Source organism: Cornus florida, unplaced genomic scaffold (assembly GCF_030987335.1).
Source record: "Cornus florida cultivar Cherokee Brave unplaced genomic scaffold, ASM3098733v1 CherokeeBrave_3.0.0_Hap2_Chr02, whole genome shotgun sequence".
In the NCBI taxonomy this organism is placed as follows: Eukaryota; Viridiplantae; Streptophyta; class Magnoliopsida; order Cornales; family Cornaceae; genus Cornus; species Cornus florida.
In genome coordinates, this window is record NW_026775572.1 from 51,952,192 (window position 1) to 51,960,427 (window position 8,236).

The 8,236-nt window shown below is 37.4% G+C and overlaps 1 pseudogene; it reads left to right on the plus strand.

Moving 5' to 3' along the window:
• Positions 1 to 2,645: 2,645 nt before the first annotated feature.
• Positions 2,646 to 2,744, plus strand: LOC132297825 (small nucleolar RNA R71; annotated as a pseudogene).
• The last annotated feature ends 5,492 nt before the right edge of the window (positions 2,745 to 8,236 follow it).

The following is an 8,236-nucleotide window of genomic DNA, read 5'->3' on the forward strand; positions in this document are numbered from 1 at the left end:
GATCTCAAGATCGATCAAACTTTAAAGTTGGATCGATCTAAGGTCTTCTGATCGATCTGAGAATAAGTTTGAGCGATGGGACAGAAAGGTGATTTGGATGCAGGTGGATGCAGGTCAAAAATTTTTCTTAGTTTTGCATGCAGATGGAAGTTCGATCGATCGAACTCTCATTTGAGATCGATCGAACTTATGCAAAATGCTCAATCACAACATAAAAGTTCATGCAATCCTAGCAATGCATATGAACCCAAAGCCAATATCTAGACTTCCCAAGAAATGAAATTTAAGATAGAAATGAGGGAGTAATAGGGTTTTGACACCTTACGAATACTTTTGCTAGTTTTTAACGTCTTTAGCAAGACATTGGACTTTTTTAGCCCGAATCAAAGATCTTGTAATGCATCCCCTCCTTGTTGGGGTGATAGATGCTTTGAACTCCACCCAACAAACAGTTCTTTGAAGAACTTGTTGGATTAAGCTCAAAAGAAACTTTTGATCCCTTGTCAATGCAATCACAACCTTTGGGCTTCCATGGCCTTTCAAGGCAAGAATTGGAAACAAGACTTTGAGAATGCAAGGTTGAAGATGATCACTTTGAAGTTTTGGTCTTACATAAAAGCCTACTTCCTTGACATTGAAGATTATGACATTTATCTACAACATTAACCTCTCATTCATATTTGTCAAATGAATTGGGTATGGGGTTGAAGATATTCAACTTCACCTTCATGTTGCCAAATGAGATCTTCATTATCCTCATCCTACAATTGATGTTGGCATTAGCGGTTGCCAAAAAAGGACGACCAAGGATAACGGGAATTTGGTTTTCAGGATTGGGGACCGGTTCCATGTCAATGACAACGAAATCAATGGGGAAGAAAAATTTGGCAATCTTTATTAATACATCCTCAATTATACCCCTAGGCTTCTTAATGGATCGGTCGGTAAGTTGTAAAACTACCGACGTCAGTTTCAATTCACCCAGGCCCAATTTGACAAAAACTGAGTATGGAAGAAGGTTAATACTTGCTTTTAAGTCAAGAAGCGCCCGATTAATGATATGATCACCAATAATGCATGAAGTAGTAGGTGAACCGGGGTTCTTAAACTTTTGTAAAGTGTTATGTTGCAAAATTGAGCTTACTTGCTCGGTTAAAATCACTTTTCTTGGTGCTTGGCTCTTGTTCTTCAGCTTTTGGGTGCACAAGTCTTTCAAGAATTTGGTATAAGCCGGAATTTGCTTGATTACATCCAAAAGTGGAAGGTTGACTTTCACTTGCCTAAACATTTCCATGATTTCATTGGTGTTTGCCTTTTGCTTGTCTTTTGAAATAGATCCTTTTAAGGCATCCGGAAATGGAATTTTTGGCTTAAACACTTTTTCAGCATTTCCTTTTGAAAACTCTTCAACATAAGAATTTTTTAAATCACTTTGTTTTAAATCATTTTTCAACAAAACCTTTTCAAATTCATTTTTAAGCAAATCTTCCTTCAAATCATTTTCAAATTCATTTTTAAGCAAATCTTCCTTCAAATCATTTTCAAAATCATTCTTCAAATCACATTTTGAAGCTTTCTCATTCACAAGATCATGTATATGCAATGAAGGAGGAATGGGATGTGAAATGGGACGGGTGATAACTTGAGGTTGTACCAGTTCATTCTCTTCATTGGACATTTCAACTTGATTGTCCACAATCTTACCCCTCCGCAAGGTAGTCACCGCAATAACATGCACAATGGTGTGGCCTTCCGATGAGGAATGGGTTTCCACAACACATTGTTGCTTAGGTGGGTCATTCATAGGCATCTTTCCCTTCTCTCTTGCATTAAGAGTGCTTGCTATTTGCCCTACTTGGGTTTCTAGCTTTGCAATGGATTGAGAGTGAGAATAAAGTAATTGAGTGTTAGCCTCTAAAGTACCCAAAGCATTCAAAACTTTTTCTTCAAAGGCGGGACTTCTAGCATTCCCTTGGGAATAAGATTGGTTGGGAAAATGAGAGTTAGCAAATTGATTCCTTTGTGATTGATAAGGTCTATAACCTTGGGATCCTTGGTTTTGAAGTGGAGGTGGAATGTACTTCCCTTGAAAACCGCCTTGGGAAGGGTTTGAGCCCTCTCCTTGGTTTTTCTAAGAGAAATTCGGATGATTTCTCCAACTTGGATTATAATGAGTACCATAAGGATTGTTCCCTTGGTTCACAAAAGCTGCATTGACTTGTTCATTAGGTTCATTTTGCATTTGTCCGTGAGGACAATGAGAAGTAGAATGAAGAACATTAGAAGAATTCATACATGTTTCATTTAATGCACGATGAGAATGGTTAGGGAATTAAGATATTTGGTTTGCCGAGTTTTGGTTAATCAAAAATTGATCAAACCTTTGAGATAAAGACTTTATTTCGGCGGCTATATCATTTGAATGGTTAACTTAATGTAGGCCAACACTCTTCCTACCTTGTGAATTTCTACCATTCTTGGATGATAATGTTCTATGCAAAGAATTTTCACTCCTGCTCTCATAAAGACGCCACACGTCATCCTCATGCATATCAATATATGAGCCACCCATGGAAGCATCAAGCATGCCTTTGTAAATGTCCGATAAGCTCTCAAAGAAATATTGAACTAATTGTCATTTGGGCATGTCATGATGTGGACATTTCCTAAGCAATTCATTAAAGCGTTCCCATGCCTCATGAAACGTTTCTCCAACCCCATGTGAAAATTCTCGAATTGAGGTTCTCATGGCATTGGTCTTAGAAACCGGATAGTACTTCTTCAAGAACTCTTGTTGCATTTTTGCCCAAGAAGTGATTGAAAAAGGCCTAAGATTGTTAAACCAATACTTTGCCTTGTCTTTTAAGGCGAATGGAAAAAGTTAGAGTCTTAAAACCTCTTCCGGCATGTCCATATATTTTACGGTGGAACATATTTCTAGAAACTCATCCAAATGCTTGTAAAGTTCTTCACTTGGAAGTCCATAATAGTTAGGAAGCATTTGAATGGTTTGTGGTTTAATTTCATAGTGATGTGCTCTAAATGGTGGCAATTGAATGCATGTGGGTGCATTGTATTCATTAGGTACATAGTGATCTCTTAAAGTAAGTGGAGGATTAGCAATTTGAGGTGTAACCTGGGCACCTTGATTTTGATTTCCTTAAATGATGGGAGGTTGTGGAGCATACATTGGCCTTGGCATTCCAAATGAAACTTGGCCTTGTTGTTGTTGTGGTTGGTGAATGAATGGCCTAGGCATGTCTAATGGTGCTTGCATGTTCTCATGATGCATATTTGGATGAAGGATACCTTGTTGGTCTATGTGACCAAGGTCCTCTACATGCTCTTCATTATGGCCTTCCATTGATGTAATGGATTGGGTAGAACTAGAACTTCCTCTTCTCCTATGATTTCTAACTATGGATTCAAGATGCAAATCAAGAGGGACAAGAGTTGGTCTAAGTGATCTACGACCTTGCATGAACAATGTAAAATACACAAACACAATGAATAAACAAACACTTCGACTTCACAACAATTCAATGAATCTTCCTCCAGAAACACTTAACCCATACTCCTATGCTTTGACAACAATGCAAAGAACAATTAAGAATGCCTCTACGCGGGCTCACGATTTATCTAAGAATTTAAAAACAAGCCTCCACGCGGGCCGACGATTTAACTAAGGGATTGAGTAAAGAAAGTCTCACAAAGGTCCTATAGCACTTCAACTCCAAATTTATAGCTTAGCTTAGCAATTTTTTTTAAAAAAAATTTAGCATTTTTCCTTGCTTGCTTAGCTCCTTTGCTTGAATATTCATTTACTTACTTCTTAGCTCAATGCTCCTTATCAAAGATGAACAAACACAATAAGTAATCAAAAGAAAAATAAAAACGAAGTAAAGATACGATCAAAAGAGTACTAATTCCTAATGAATTCCACAAATACGACGTTGCCTAATCCCCAGCAACAGCGCCAAAAACTTGGTAGTGTTTGTCGTCTTACCACAAGCTTAAAGAGTGTGCATTAAGGCGAGGGCCAAGTTTTACATTTACAAAAGCCACTACTACCTTCCCAAGGCATTAAGGTGAGTAGGGATCGTCCCAAGGGATTGGAGTCGAATTTGGTTATGGAATCACTATTAGGGTTAGTAGGTTGAGTGATTAAACAAATAGTAGGTTGGTTGATTAAACTAGAGAGCAAATTAAACTAAATAATTGAATGTAATAAAGAGTAAGTAAGAGAGAGATCTTGGGGTTTAGAGGTCACCACCAAACAATACTTTTCAACACCCTTAACAAGTGACTAATGAGGGAAATGTGTGTTGCAATATTGATGTGTGTGTTTGTTTGGTTGATTCAATTAGTAAGGGTGACCAATTAAGTATATATTGTCTAAGCAACATGTGAAAGTACAATATATCTAACAATTAAGTATATATTGTCTAAATAGCATGTGAAAAGCACCATATATCTAACCAGTCATTAATCCTTTCATTAAGCTCACAAGCCAAATACACCACAAGGTTAGAGACATATGCTACTTGCTTTCAAAAGTATGGAACATCAAACAACAAGCATAGATTGTTCTCCCATCTAACAATTATGCTACCACTATACTTTAATTAAGCTAATGACATGAAATTAAACTAATTAAGCTAAGGGAGAGGCACAATCGATCAAGAAATGAGCATGAACCATCTAGAAAATTACAAGAGCATTCCATTAAGCACAATGTTTTGACAATCTCTAGATCTATGGCATTAATACACATAGACATACATCAATAACACAAGAAATAGAGACAAGCACATGACATCTATTCTAGCATACATAGACATATGGATAGAATGAAATGATCAATTGGAAGCATTAAACCACATAAATCATTGAATAAACAAGATCTATATATATAAAAGTGCCAAAACATGTATTACAACACTAATCCCTCAATAATACACAAAATTAAGATGTAGAAAGTATGCTTGGGGCTAACTCTAGCCTCAAGAGGATGTCTAGCCACTCATGGTAGTGCTTCTCCAACCTTCAAGGGCGAACTCCACGGTAGAGATTTGCTCCTTGGTTGATGAAGAGTCTCCAATGGTGTTTCTAGCCTCCTTCTCCTCTAAGCTTCCTCTCCAAGAGTTCTAGAAGGTATGATATGATATGATGTGATATGATGTGTTATGTAATCCTTATCCTTATATAGGTAGGTCAAATGACACCCAAAATAAGCTAGGGTCGTACAACAAATATTCCCTAATGATTGGATAAAGGACAACTTTTTATGAGCTGGAAATTTAACTTTTTCACACTGGAGGAAGTTCGATCGATCAAACCTTAGACTTGGATCGATCGAACAAGGTTGAGATCTATCGAACTGAAGTTGGATCGATCCTCAATGGCGGTGTTTTTTAGATAAAAACAAATCTGAGATATTTCGAAGATATTTTTGGGAAAAGGACAAAAGTGGTTGGTAGGGTGGTACAACTAGATAACATCAATCATTTTGGATAAGGACAAGGTAGTTTGATCGATCGAAGAATGATGTTGGATCGATCGAACTTTTAAAATCTCTGAAAATGTCATCATGGCTCTGATCCATCTTGAAGTGCTGAGATCGATTATGTTGGATCGATCGAACTTTAATCTGAGATCGATTGAAGATGTTGATTTCCACATTTTTCTTCCTTTTGTTTCTGTTTGGCTCCTTTCTTTGATTCATCCTAGAATTGCTTCATTTCTGCTCTTATTTGGCTGAGTTAGCTTATTTTTGGGATAAGTGCCTAAAAATGGAAATAACACGAAATCAATTTAGAACGGTAAAGTAAGATAGATAAGGGTACTAGAATGCCTAAGCTTAAGGGGTTTAAATACGCATTTTTCAGCGCTCATCAGCTTCCACTGATCTGTAGCTAGAATCAGTGCTTGTATGTGTTGTCAGCTCGGTAGGAGGGGCATGTGAAAGGCCAGTCTGCTGAGATGCAATAGGTACATCTGGCTAGAGGTAGAACCTAAAGTGGTAATGCGACGTCTCTGTCTGGTAGGAAATCTATCTATTACATCATCCTCTGCAGCATCGTCTGTTGCGGCTGCCTGTGTTGCTGTTCTCTGCTGTTGCGCCTGTAGTCTCTTCATATCCCTGTTTTCCCTATTCTTACGGCATGAATTGAAAGTCTTATTCCACCGGGTTAGATCATAAGCTCTCTTCGCTCTCTCAGTATCAGGCTTTGGAATCTCCTCGGGGTCAAACTAGTACCCCTGGTCTAGAAACAGCTGAGTAATCAAATGGCCAAAAGGTAAGGGCTAAGTCTCTGCTCTAGTACTGTGTGTATGATGCAAGTTCTTCTAGAATTTGTGCATAAGCTCCCATATAAGTGCAGGAATAATGATGAGCGCTGAAAAGTGCGCATTTAAACCCTTGAGCTTGAGTGTTCTAGGACTTTTATCTATTTTACTTTCCCGTTTTAGACTAATTTCATGTTATTGCCGTTTTTAGTTACTTATCCCAAAAATAAGTCAATTCAGCCAAATAAGAGCATAATTGAAGCAATCTCAATCTGAATGGAAGAAAGGAGCAAAGTGAAGCAAAATGAAGCAAAGTGTAGAAAGTCAGCAAGTTCGATCGATCTCAGAATATATTCGATCGATCGAAAGTTCATCGATTTAATTAGTTCATGACGGATTTAAGCTTTTGTCCTTATCCACAAGATTCCATAAAGTTCGATCAATCTCAATAGCTATTCGATCGATCGAAGTGCTCGATCTTATCCACATGTACTACTCCAGCTGCCACTTTTGTCTTCTTCCCAAAAATATCTCAGAGATTTGTCCTTATTCAAAAAGGCACTGCCATAGATGATCGATCTCCGTAGTATTCGATAGATCTCAGCCATGTTCGATCAATCTCACCACAGTTCGATCGATCGAACTTCCTCAAGCCTAAAAAAAGACAAAATTCAGCTCATTAAAGGTTGGCTCATGGTGCAATCATTGGAGAAATATTGATGTGAGGACCCAGACCATTGGGTGTGACATTTTAACCTACCTATATAAGGAATATGAGCCATTTTTGAGAGTATACTTGGCATAACTTACATATTGTATAACATATTCTTGGAGAGGAGGCTAGAGACATTCTTGAGAGCTCTTCCATTCTTCTAGGGTTTCCATCAAGAAGGAGTTCATGCCTACTATGGAGATAGCCCTTGAGGGTTCGATGACTACTTCAATGAGTGGCTAGACATCTGTTTGGGGCTAGAGTAGCCCCTAAGTTTGCTTCTTAGACTTAGTTCTTTGTATACTTTTGGGGATTTATTTGTTACAAATGTTTTGATCTTGGATCTATATATATATCTTGTGATTTCTACTTGATGTGTATGGATTAATGCTTCCAATTGATTATCTATCTCTCACCATATGTCTATGAATGCTAGAATGGATGATTCATGTTCTTTTCTCTAGATTTAGTGAAATTTATGCATGTCTATGTGTAAGAATGAAATTAATCTAGAGATGGTCAAAACATAGAGCTTAATGGAACACTCTTACAATTTATTTGATGATTCACACTTGTTTCTTGATGGATTGTGCCACACCTTTAGTTTACTTAGTTTAATTTCCATGTCTTTAGTGTAGATGTAGTGTAGTTGCTTAGATCCATAGATAGGTGGACAATCTATTCTTGTTCCTCGGTGTTCCATGCTTATGAATGCAAAAAGTGTATGCTTCTAGATGATAATGCCTGTGCACAAATTGTGGTTTCATTGAATGGATGATGGTCTCATTTAATATGTTGTGCTTACCATCTCATTTGGCTTGACAATCTATGCTTATTTGCCTTCCATGCTTAGTTTCAATTTATGACACACACACACAAGTTACAATTCAATTTCCCAATTAATATACAAGTGCTAATGTCTAATGAAGTCAAGCTTAGTGGTGAGCTCTAGTATCCCAAGTCCTCTCCTCTATATCTTTTCCCCAAATATTTCCATTGTTATCTTTATCTTGCTTTAATTTTAGTCACATAGTAGTTTAATTAATCCGAATAAATCTCTCTTGATCACTCTACCTACTAACCCTATCCTTATTTCCATCACATATTGGTTGCAATCAAATCCCTTGGGATGATCCCTACTTGCCCTATCTATATGTTTAGTTAGAGGTAGTAGTGGCATTTACAAATTTAAAACTTGGACACATTGCAGACTCACACTCTTTATGCCACATCTTT